We start from the raw sequence: 12,500 nt of genomic DNA, 5'->3' as shown, positions 1-12,500 counted from the left end.
GGGATTCTAAAACTGTTTGTTATATTGAGTGTGCTCTTCAACACTTGATTGTTGCCAGACGCCTCATTCTTCTCTCTTCCTGGAAGGAACAAACATCGCCTAACTTCTTCACCACATGGATCAGAGACATTATGCATTTTCTGAAACCTGAGAAAATCAGATACACCCTTAAAGGCTCTGCAAAACCTTGGGAAGATCTTGGATCCATTCTTACATTACTATGAGAGTTTACAAGTACCACTCAATACGAATGACTAGACTACTAGTATTAAAGTGTGGCAGCGGAACCCCCCCCCCCTCCCCCCGTATCTCTATCTATCACACTTTACTCTCTTCACTTTTCTTTTTTTTCTTTATTGGTTCCTTCTTGCTCTTCTTCTTTTGTACTCCTTGGTTAGACAAAAGCCTCAACGTACAATCATTTTGATGAGAATGTTGGATTCAAATGGACAAGGGGGGAGGGAGGGGCGGGGGGAGGGTTGGGGGTAAGGATGTTAACTCATTTGAAAAACCAATAAAAACTGTAAAAAAAAAAATATATATATATATATCCTCGCTTCCATCCTCCACTCACTTCCTACTCAAAACATCACAAGGAAACAAGGAGAGGAAACAAGGAGAGGAAACAAGGAGAGGAACCAAGGAGACGGAACGAGGACTCATTAGCCCAAGCCAATATGAAAACCTGATCTTTCATAAGATGGTCATTACCTCTACCTATACATGGTCAATATGTATTTCCCACGAGTGCTTCATCAGATAAGCAAAAGGGAACATGATGATATGATCTTTTACAGTTAGTGTAATTGTCTATCAATATTCAGGTACTTCTTTCTCATTCATTATTCAACGTAAAGTTGTCCAGATCACCTTACATTACAAATGCATTGGCATGAGAAAACAGCTTCCCAATGCATTTTGGAGGAATGAGGTTATCATCTCTGAATTAGCCACTGCATGGTTTGTTTACATCCATAAGATAGCAGATCCATTCATCACTAATGTTTACTAATGTGCATCTTAGCTTAGACAGTTCTCCACGGCCGGCAGGGAGGCGGAAAGCAATATGGACGTTGTAGGAATTCATCATTCAGACATATTACTTCCTGGTCTGATAAAAGGGTGATTTGTAAGATTTGTTTTTATATGTTTTGGCTATTTAGACAACAAAACAAAGACCACGAATAACTTGCTGTGGAGTCATGTTGACAATCAGTGATATTTCACTTGAATATAAAACGTCCCTTCATTCATTGTTATTATGAAAATGATTCATGATTCGATTTCTGATTTGTTAATCGTGAATTATTCATGATTATTTTTTTTATACAGTTAAAGATACAGTGGATCTTTTTTCTTTTATTATTGTATGATAAATAAATTCTATTGAAGCCAACGCACCATCCTTCAAACTTCTGTAGTTAAGGGGGCATGGATTTGACACATTTATACAAGGTTGTATCCTTTAACCTCTTCTTATCCACGGACCCAGATGGGCATCCGAAGTGATATAAAGAGTTTACCTCGATCAATTCTCTTCATCGATATCACATTTTTTTCACAATTTTGCATGCTATACGATGCCACATTTTTTTTCCCGAGACGGTAAACACGGCCTAAGTCACATCCAGTTTTCTCCAACTGGAGAATGTGTCATGTCCGGTTTCAACGCCAAATTTCCATACCATTGGTCGGCCAACCCCAAAATGTTTTTTACAAATAAATAAATCTGATACATGAGAAAGGTCAAAGGTCAAAGATGGTGCCAAAATATCTCCAAATGGCCTAAACATATAGGCATAGGTGAAAGTGGGCCGGAACGGTCCGGTGCTGCGTTCCGGCAAGACTTTCTGTGCCGGAACGCCGTTGGGGGAAGAGATGCAGCTGCCTGTCAATCAAAATCCGATTGCTGCAGAGTGCAGGAGCAATCACGATTCACGATCCATAATTTCCAACAAGGAAACACATGGCTGACGTTATGTTTCCTTGCGTCTATTTGAATACCTTTGAAAAGGACATGTTAACCCGCTTTACAGTAGACCCGACGCGACGCGACGTGGTTGGGTGGGCAGCACTGGGCACTGAGACAGTCCGACCGGGATTACAGTCGCGCCGGGGGCGGGGGGACAGTCGCACCTTACAGTAGGTGGCCGTGAGACTCACGCATTTCAACCAGTTCTTGTTTTGCGGTACTTGAAATTCATTTAAAGAAAGCTACGCTCGTTAACTTCAGTCTGCAATCTAATGGAAGAACCTGTGTTCACCCGAGCTGCATGTAACGTAGCAATTATGGAAGCATATAGTGGACTTTATTCAAATGTTAATGCAATTTGAGATTGCATTTGCATGTTCCACTTTTGCATGCATTCTTTCAGACAATATTGAAATTCAAATGCAATTCTAATGATTTGCATTTTCATTTTCATGTACCTGATGTGCACATTCGCTGTCAATATTAAAATGATAATGCAAAGCCATTTGACATATAATTTTCAAAGTCATGCGCTGCTTTGTAGCTGACAAAATTCAAAAGTTCATTCTAATGTGAAAATTACTATGCAATCCCAAAATAGCATATTCATTTGCCACTTTTATCTGCGTTATTTGAGTCAATATTCAAATTGTAATGCAATATTATGTGATACGCAATTGCATTTACATGTTCTAGTAAACACATCTGCTTTGTAGCTGACAATTCAAATTTTCATTCTAATGTGAAAATGACTATGCAATCCCAAAATAGCATATTCATTTGCCACTTTTGCCTGCGTTATTTGAGTCAATATTCAAATTGTAATGCAATAATGTGATTAGCAATTGCATTTATATGTTCTAGGAAACACATCCGCTCATTAGAATTGCATTTGAATTTGAATATTGTCTGAAAGAATGCATGCAAAAGTGGAACATGCAAATGCAATCTCAAATTGCATTAACATTTGAATTAAGTCCACTATGCTTCCATAAGCAAGCCGTGTTGCCAGATTGGGCTACTTTTGGTCACACTGGACGGGTGGATTCGACAGCTTTTAGACTGGTTGGGCTGGAAATTGTCAATTCCATCTGGCAACCCTGGTAGCAAAATATTATCTGGTAGCCTACTGGTACTTTCAAATCGCATCGTATTATTATTATTATTATTAATAATTACAATTTACAATACAAATACAACAATTGGGGGTCCCTCAAAGAAAATGTGGGCGCACTGCTCGCGCACAACATCAACCTCCAAGGCTTGATTCTGACCCAGGAAAAACCCTGGTATGTACTGTATAACATGATAGCCATCTATGAGCAATGCACTGTATATAAGATGATGACCAAGGGTCTTTCTGCTGCTGACCAAGGGGTTGAGTTCACTTGATGAGGCCCAATTTTGTTTTAGACTCTGTAGGCTACTGTATTTGTTTATTAAGACTTAAGATATAGTATCTGAATTTCTCTTGTTTTATCAAATGTTCCAATTATTTTCATTTCTTGTGCTGGTTTAAAATTGCAGGAAACTAGCACAAATAATTGTGTGGGAGAGAGGGGCCGCCGCTACCAAAACGTGCACAGTTTTGGGTCGCTCCACCACCAAAAACTCTCACTCCAAACTCTTGGTGAAACTTGGCAGCCCTAAAGTGTTTCTAATTTCGACACCAACACCACGATGTGTGTGTTCAGGGATGCATGAAGCTGGGGGCAGGAGGAGAACAATATGAAACGATGAAGGTTGGGGTAGTAGCCTATAGTTCCTGTAAGAAACTCAAACCACTTTCACCCCTGCATATAGGTGTCCGCCTAAACATACCTGTACTAAAACAGGTACAAAGTTGCATTTGCTCACATTACTAGCATCAACTTTGGCACAAGTACTAATAAGACCCTGGAGTACTGATTCCTAGATGATTTGGGTTTGGTTATCAGGTTTCCAAGGTGATATTCCCTGTAAAAGCTGTTGTTTTTTTAGGCGGAGACTGAATTTGAGATGTTTTATAATGTTCTAGCTCTATTTGCTCTGACACAGTAACATAGATTTTGATTCTGACACTTCTACAGCCACCCCACAGGTGTTAGCTTTCATTTGATAACAATATCATTATGAAGGCCCTTGTGATTGTGGAGATATTCTATATTCACTGTGGGCATGTCATTTCGAGCAGAAAACCAGAAAAATTAGGTGGATAAGAAGAAGCTTGGGAGGAGACAAGGAGATTCCTTCATGCAACCATCAAGCAGATCGGCGGTTCGAGCCCCAGCTGGCCACATGTCGAAGTGTCCTTGGGCAAGACACTGAACCCCAAATTGCTCCCAGTGAGCGGGCCGGCGCCTTGCATGGTAGCTTGCCGCTATTGGTGTGTGAATGTGTGTGTGTGAATGGGGGAATGAGAGGCCGTTGTAAAGCGCTTTGGATAAAGGTGCTATATAAGTGCAGTCCATGCAGTCATTGTATATGCTCCTACATAATGGTGACCAGTTAGGGGTTTCAAGGACATGAGGACGGAGGAATCCAGGAGAGGACAGGTTTTAGATTGAGAAAGGGTTCTAGGCTAATCACTGAGGGTGGTGTCTTCAGGCAGTTATTATTCCCTGTGCAAGGGAGATTCCAATCCGTAGGTAATGAAAATATTATGTTTGACGTGACTGGCAACCCTAGAGAACAATCCGTGCACACTATACAGGAAATGGAGACTTCACGACAATCATTGGTAGAGCTGAGCGAGGATTGCAGAGTAGTAATATTCGGATATTACAAATGACTTACATAAATAGGAATAACATTTTACGTTAGCTGGCTAGCACAAACACAAATCAGTACAGTACAACATCTAACTACAAAAAAAACTGTCTGTAGTGACTTCAGTAGAAATGTCTGGTGAAGATATTTTGTTTACATCTCATGTTGTGTGGGTGACTGGCATACATTACTGTAGTTCCCTGGTCTGATTCACCTTGTGCAATCTGTAGGGAATCCAATCCCTATGGATTGGAACATCGTCTAAAACAGGGATTAGCAGTGCACCATGGGATATGTAGTTCATGCCCCCCCATACTTCACATAATCAATGATAATCACAACACAACTTTCTACTTCCAAAGCTCTCTCACACCTGCAAATGCAGACATCTCTAAACACATACACCGGTAAATATTATTAAAGAACTGTTATAATGGCCATTGAGCATTATATAGCTTCTTTTTATTGCCGTTATTTGAATTCCCATGGGTGCGAAAGTGGGGACAGGGCTGTTTATAAAAGAAACATTTGGTTGATGTAGGCTTTTTTTAAGGGTGGGCTAATCAAAATTGACAGGGTAAAATCAATGACATGATAAAGAAAATGTCAATAAATGATATCTTTTTGGATTCATTTGAACTGAATCAGTGAAGTGTATCTGGTTTTCGAGGACTTAATGAGATCTACATAGCTGAAGTCGGTCTGTTTCTGTGAGGGGGTAATGCAACCAGAATGGAGCTTGTGGTTTGAATCTTGGGATTTGATCTGTTGTTAGAGGGTCATTGAAATGGATGCCATGTGAATTCAGTCTGCAATTCTCTCTGGGCTAAAGAGGGAAGAATTATATTAGTGGAGCAATGTAATCAATGTGACTACATTACTGAGAATGATGGGGTGGGGGGTGGGGGGTGGGGGACTCTGACAAGACACTGAGCAGCAAACTTTAAGTGTACGGCACACATTCCAGGAGGGGTGGGAAAGGGGGGGAGGAAGAGAGTAAAGGAGGTCTTTGCTGACGATCCATAACCACAAATGTGAAATAGCTCAAAACAGAGGCCAGGAAATCGATTGGAAGGTTCCTTAACAAATCTAGTACTCTACTCATCTTGCTCTTATTTTTTCCAAATCAGATTAGCAAATTAGCCTCAAGGAAACTCACATGTGAGACACGGTTCTGCAAGCAACATTATGGAAATTGTGACTTTTGGAAAGGGTTCTATTATTGCAGAAAAGGTACAAACTAGAATACCTCGTGTCTCTGTTTCCTCTTTATGTATTAAAAGAAAGAGTGAAAGAAAAGAGAAGAGTGGACAGGAGTGGAACAGATCTTACTGAATGTGCTAGGGGTCTCGGCTTTCACTATTTACCCTCACTACAAACCCAATTACCTCAAATCAAATTCAGTGTTTACGCTAACGTCAGGGGATGATTAAGTGAAACCTAGCGTTCAGCGTCTCATGTTCTCTCATGTTCTTTTGATTTTGGACCCCCACCCAACCAAAACCCACAACCCCAGCTTACAGCCCCCAACCCCCCTGTACACATATCCCTCTGTTTATAAGACCAGCAGGGCTGATGCACAAAGAAAACCAAAAGAAAGTGTTCTTTATATATAGTGTTCTTTTTCGTAATATCAGTTTTGGATGTTTGTCTCTCAGGCAAGAATGAAACCAATGTCAAGTGTCCATACACACACACAACATGGATATACACACAAACAACATAAACAATTGGTACAATCACCAATATTTCATCCTTGATTGTGTACCAAAGCCTGATACACAATGCCCTAGCTAGATTTTCCAATGCAAAATAATTGTGTGTGTGTGTGTGTGTGTGTGTGTGTGTGTGTGTGCGTGTGCGTGTGCCTGTGCGCATGCACATGTGTGTGTGTGTGTGTGTGCATGTGTGTGTGTGTGTGTGTGTGTGTGTGTGTGTGTGTGTGTGTGTGTGTGTGTGACTGCCAAGACTATAATTGGCCTGCAAATCGGAGAGATGTTCAAGACAACATAACGTGGACATGGAGTGACCATGGCAAAATCATTTCTCTGTGCTTTTCTTTTGGCTGACATGTACAGAACACTGTACTTCTCTGTGACTGTTTAAGCATAGGCTACACTGCTCATAGGCTACACTGTTCATAGGCTACACTGTTCATAGGCTACACTGTTCATAGGCTACACTGCTCATAGGCTACACTGCTCATAGGCTACACTGTTCATAGGCTACACTGTTCATAGGCTACACTGCTCATAGGCTACACTGCTCATAGGCTACACTGTTCATAGGCTACACTGTCCATAGGCTACACTGTTCATAGGCTACACTGTTCATAGGCTACACTGTTCATAGGCTACACTGCTCATAGGCTACACTGTTCATAGGCTACACTGTTCATAGGCTACACTGTTCATAGGCTACACTGTTCATAGGCTACACTGCTCACACATTTGCTAGGGAAAACCCCCCCATGGATGAGATTGAGTAAAGGGAGATGTGCCAATACCTCTCTCTCAACTCCCTCTGCATTAGTGGACACTCATCCCCTCCACCCTTTTATCCCCTCCCTCTCTACATCCCCCTTCTATTACTCTCTCTCCCCCTCTCCCCCCCTCTCTCTCTCTCTCTCTCCCTCTCTCTCTCTCTCTCCCTCTCTCTCTCTCTCTCTCTCTCTCTGTCTCTCTCTCTCTCTCTCCCTCTCTCTCTCTGTCTCTCTCTCTCTCTCTCCCTCTCTCTCTCTCTGTCTCTCTCTCTCCCTCTCCCTCTCTTCTCTCTCTCTAAAACATCCTGTTATTTTAACACCTGTTACTGGAGTGAGCAAGTGGGGAGGTAAAGAGAAGTCTAGAAATAAAAAAATAACTCTTACCCTTACCCTTACCCATCTAATGTTACTTTACATTCTAAGGAATGGATTAAATCACTATTTCAATGAAAGATATCAATTTGAGTTTCCAGGAAACTGTCCCTTTACCACCAAAGTGATACAAGTCTAGAATTGTAGAACTGGAGTGTGTACTGTAGGTACATCACAGGTGGAAAGGTATAGTAGTGTGAAAATAACTGTATAGTAGTGTGAATACTGTATGTGTTTTGATCTGATACTGTAACTTTAGTGTAGCTACTAAATCAAAGATTCACGCACGCATGCACACACACACACACACACAGTGGCTTCCACTCATCGTAGAGCTTACTGTCCTTGCTGTGTAAGAGTGCTTTGATGGCCCTCCTCTTCAAGGGCGGCTTTATTCTCCTCTGCACCCCTCCACTCTCCTTCCTTCCATCCTTGTCTGAAAAGAACAAAACGATGGCTCCTGACAGACGTGCTTATTGCGATATTCTCTGTCTAATCAAACACAACCATGAGGCTAGAGTTTCTGTGTGTGTGTGTGTGTGTGTGTGTGTGTGTGTGTGTTTGTTTGTTTGTCTGTCTCTCTGTCTATTGTACATTTGACCAAACACTTTCATATATATATACATCTGAAAGTGTATTTTCTCCTGCACAGAGAGAGAGAGAGAGAGACACACACACACACACACACACACACACACACACGCACACACACACACACACACACACACACACACACACACACAGACACACACAGAGACAGAGAGAAATAGAAAGAGAGAAGGGGGGAGTGGGGTTCTGCTCTTCTCCATTATGCCTCTATCCTACTGGAGCACTGGGCTCACATCACGTTCACACCTCTCCTTCAAGAAACATGTTTTGGAGGAGGGGGAATTCAGCCCACCATCATCTCTTCTCAATTCCATTTCAATTCCAAGAAGGGCTTCATGGGCATGGGAAACATACCGTGAGTTTAGAATGATAAGGTTCTATCTCCGTTTAGAATTATAAGGTTCTATCTCCGTTTAGGGCAGTTCAGAGATATTGAGCGTCAAAGTTTTTACATTCCATGAAGTTTTGTAATTACTAACAAAAAAATGTCAACATTTTAAAAATAACACCACACAGGCATTAATAAACACCTAATGGATCAGAGTATGTAAAAAATTCAATTTTGTCAAAAATGGAGATAGAACCTTATAATTCTAACGTCACGACACGTTTACAATGCCAAAGCAAGTGTGAAGATAAAAAACAAACAAAAAAGAATATAATATATGGTTAGCAAATTCTTAAACAGAGCTGTGTATATGTATAGTATACAGGTAAATAAACATAACTTAAAAGAACAGAAAAGGACATTATGCACATTCCGTTTAATAAATATGAACACAAATGAGAACTGTGTAAACCTTATGTACAGAGATCGGCATGGTGCAAATACTGCAGATACCTGAGACTGAGTCTGTACATATAGTCAAGGATTTCCTTCGTTTGGTATCAATCAGACAGTATTCTGCCTCTGTGGATTCTCTGTATAGGGACAAATAGCATTTAAATCTGCATTTGACTTCTGTGTCTACTAGAATTTGACGTCTGTGAATTGTATCATTTCATTTAGGATGCCGTCAGGACCACAGGCCAAGTGGTTTTATTTTGTCCTGTACTTGTTTTGGTGTAATTGGGGAGTCTAGCGGGTTCTGGTAATCTTTTAGGGTTAACTCTAAACGTTCTAGTTTATCTTGTATCTGTTTTTGTTGTTTATTCTTCTCTATTGGACCAATGAGATTATTTTCCTAACCCACGGGAAATCAAAGTTATTAACCCGCAAAAAGTGGGTTTTGCCCGCAAAAAGTGCCTTTTGCCGGTCAGGTGGGCGTTTCCACTATGCTGTGACGTCACATGAAAGCTATGAATTGGACCAATGAGATTGGAGAAGTGGTTTACCCATAAATCTCCATTTTGGATGGGTAGATCAAAAGTGTTTGAAATGTTCCCCACAAATATTTGTTTGTTTTGATGGATTAGTCAATAGAATGTAGCTGGTTTTCTAACATGTTGGTCCCTGTTTTTCTTTATTGTATTTTTATACTGTTTTAATGTTTCACCATAGTGAAGATGTGTGTTCTGTTTGTCTGGGTCTCTATGTTTGTGGTTTGATAGGTTCCTTAATTCCTTCTGAGGTTTTTACATTCATTGTCAAAACCATTTTTCATTGTTGTTGTTTTTTTGTTTTTTTTCTTCTATTTGAGGCCTTTAGATTTGGCGGTTTAGAAGGAGGTTGAGAGGTAAAATATATTATTAAGGCTTTCTGCTGCCCCGTTTACACCTTCTGTTGCATAGTTAATTTCAGCCCATCCATTATGTTATTCATTATCCCTTTTTACCCCACTGTTGGTTTTTGTTACCCCCTGCATTATTTTTGGGTAAATAAAACCCATAATTTTCAAATGTTCCTGTGTCCTGTTACCCAGAGATGTAGGTGTACCATAGAAGTCTCCTCAAAGCCTACCGTTGACTATGTACAGTCCCTTCTCTCTCTCTCCCTTCCTCTCTTACTCTTTGTCTCCCTCTTCCCCCCCTCTCTCATTAGATACATCCCTTTCTCGCTTCTCTCCTCCCTATCTTAGTTAATCCCTCTCTACCCCCTAACCCCCTTTCTCTCGCTCGCACTATACGGGTGGAAGAGAGGAACGAGAGAGAGAAAGAAGAGAGTGACAGAGAAAGGCGGAGGGAGGGGATGGTGAGACATTTCTACATGAATGTCTCTCTCAGACGTGATCTTGTGGTGGCAGTTCCCGCAACCTCAGAGCAGTCTGGCTTTTTAACATCTCTCTCTGAGTAAAAAGAAATATGTCTCTAATTCTGCTGTGAAAATCCCATTGCTGCAGTTTAGCAAGGGCAAGCGTGGAAATCTCTTTTTCAGCTTTTTACCTTGCCTTATTTGCTGTCGTGCTTTCTTGTTCAGGTTGTGTCTGTTGGTCTGTGTGTGTGTGTTTGGCTGTTCTCTCTGCCAGAGCTCTGTCCTCCAGGGCCAACAGGTCACAATCCCGAACAGCAATGGGTACTAATACAGTTTTATTCACAGAAGCTTCAGAATGGAACAAGCTTCCAGTGGCCCTAAAAAGCTTAGAGGGAGAGGTAAGCTTTAAACGTGCAACAAAGAACTGGCTAGCGAGTGAAATGACAGAGTAGAAACACGTCTTAGGTAGGGAGTGCAGGGAATTTGTGTAACTAATCTATGTTTGTTTTTGATGGTTTTTATCATGTTCTGTAAATTTGTTTTATGGTAACTGTCTGTCCTGTCCTCAATCAGGGACCATGATGGAAATAAGCGCTTGCGCTTTATCATGTGTTTTTATCCCTTGGAAACTGTCTTTTTAATTCCACAATAAATCAAATCAAAAGCAAAAAATCCCACCATGTGTCCTGCCAACTCCATTTGGCTCTCTGGCTTCAGATGGACTGAACACACACACACACACACACACACACACACACACGCACACACACACACACACACACACCAAATGCAGAATGTTTGCTAATCAAAAATCACTTACCTCTACACCGAAGGCCCCTTTGAAGGACAGGGAGCCAATTAGTTAATGAATTGATTAATTGTCTAGTGATTCTGGTGGAATCTAATGAATACTTTGTCACTTCCAAAAGGGCCGTGCAGACAGCACACACCTATACAGTGGGGTGCAAAAATGTGGGCACCCCTAGTCATAAATATCTAAGTGAAAAGAAGCAAACCTAACCTCTAAATGGTACAAAGTTAAACATGACACATTTCCACTTGATGGTGGAAGTGAACTATCTTGATTCTGACATCCTTGGACAACTGTTTAGAGGAACCCATGGTTTTTAACACCAGACACAACAGCCACCGCAGTCGGATACTTTAGAAGGCATGGAGTTACTTCAGAATATATAATTCAACCCTGGAATCATATAATCATATTCACCCTACTCATTGAAGCCCTAATGAGTAAATCACCTTGGTCTGGGCCTTAGTAATAATCTTCTCAAAAGGTAACAAAGAATAATCCAAAAGGGTTCCCAAACTTTTGCACAGGGCCCTTTTCCTTTTTCATCATTTAAAAACTCTGAAACCCTAAGCCTAAATAAAAAAGAAACCTTGCTTTTAAATGTGCAGAAAGGTGTCATGTTTAACTTTGTAGCATTTAGTGTTCAGACATTTAAACCAGGGGTGCCCAAAGGTTTGCACCCCACTGTATGTGTACACTAACACACATAAACCCTAGCTCACATAGCTATGATGGAATGTATATATATAGACTTCAGGTTCATAGTTTTATGTGTGCATGTTTGTGTCTGTTTTTGTCTGTGTGTGTGTGTGTATGTGTGCATGCATGTGTGGATGCGTGCCTGATGGGCAGCTTCAAGGACAACTGAGATGGACACATTGTCACCCCGTCAAAGGATTACCACAGAGAGTTCTATCTGGCACACACACACACCTTAAGGCAGACACTCTGGCGACGGCGTAGACAGTGGTAAACTCACGTGCACGCAGGCACCCATACATACACGCACACTCAAAACAACTCCCATCCTTCCCTCCATACACAGTCAACAGGCTGTGTGTATGTGCCTCGCCCAGTTGGCTGTGCTCAGTTGTGCGGGCCGTCCCACTGTCTCTCAGCAGGCCTTCGCTGTCCCCCATAGGACGTGTTGATTAGATTGGCCCGTGCTGAGCCAAGGAGCCTGTAGTGAGACTCAGTGGACCCGGACTGAACCATACAGGCTGGGATGAACCTGTGTTACCTGTGTTACTGTCTTACCTCTCTCTCTCTTCCTCTCCCCTCCATACAGACCGGCTGACAGCTACACAAGAAGAGAGCTACAGGACTAGAGCACCAGGTAGAGAGAGAGAAAGAGAGAGGGAGAGAGAGAGGGAGG

Source organism: Nansenia antarctica (assembly GCF_963989245.1).
Source record: "Nansenia antarctica genome assembly, chromosome: 17".
NCBI lineage: Eukaryota > Metazoa > Chordata > Actinopteri > Argentiniformes > Microstomatidae > Nansenia > Nansenia antarctica.
The sequence above is the reverse complement of the archived record's forward strand: the minus strand, read 5'-3'. Positions refer to the sequence as shown.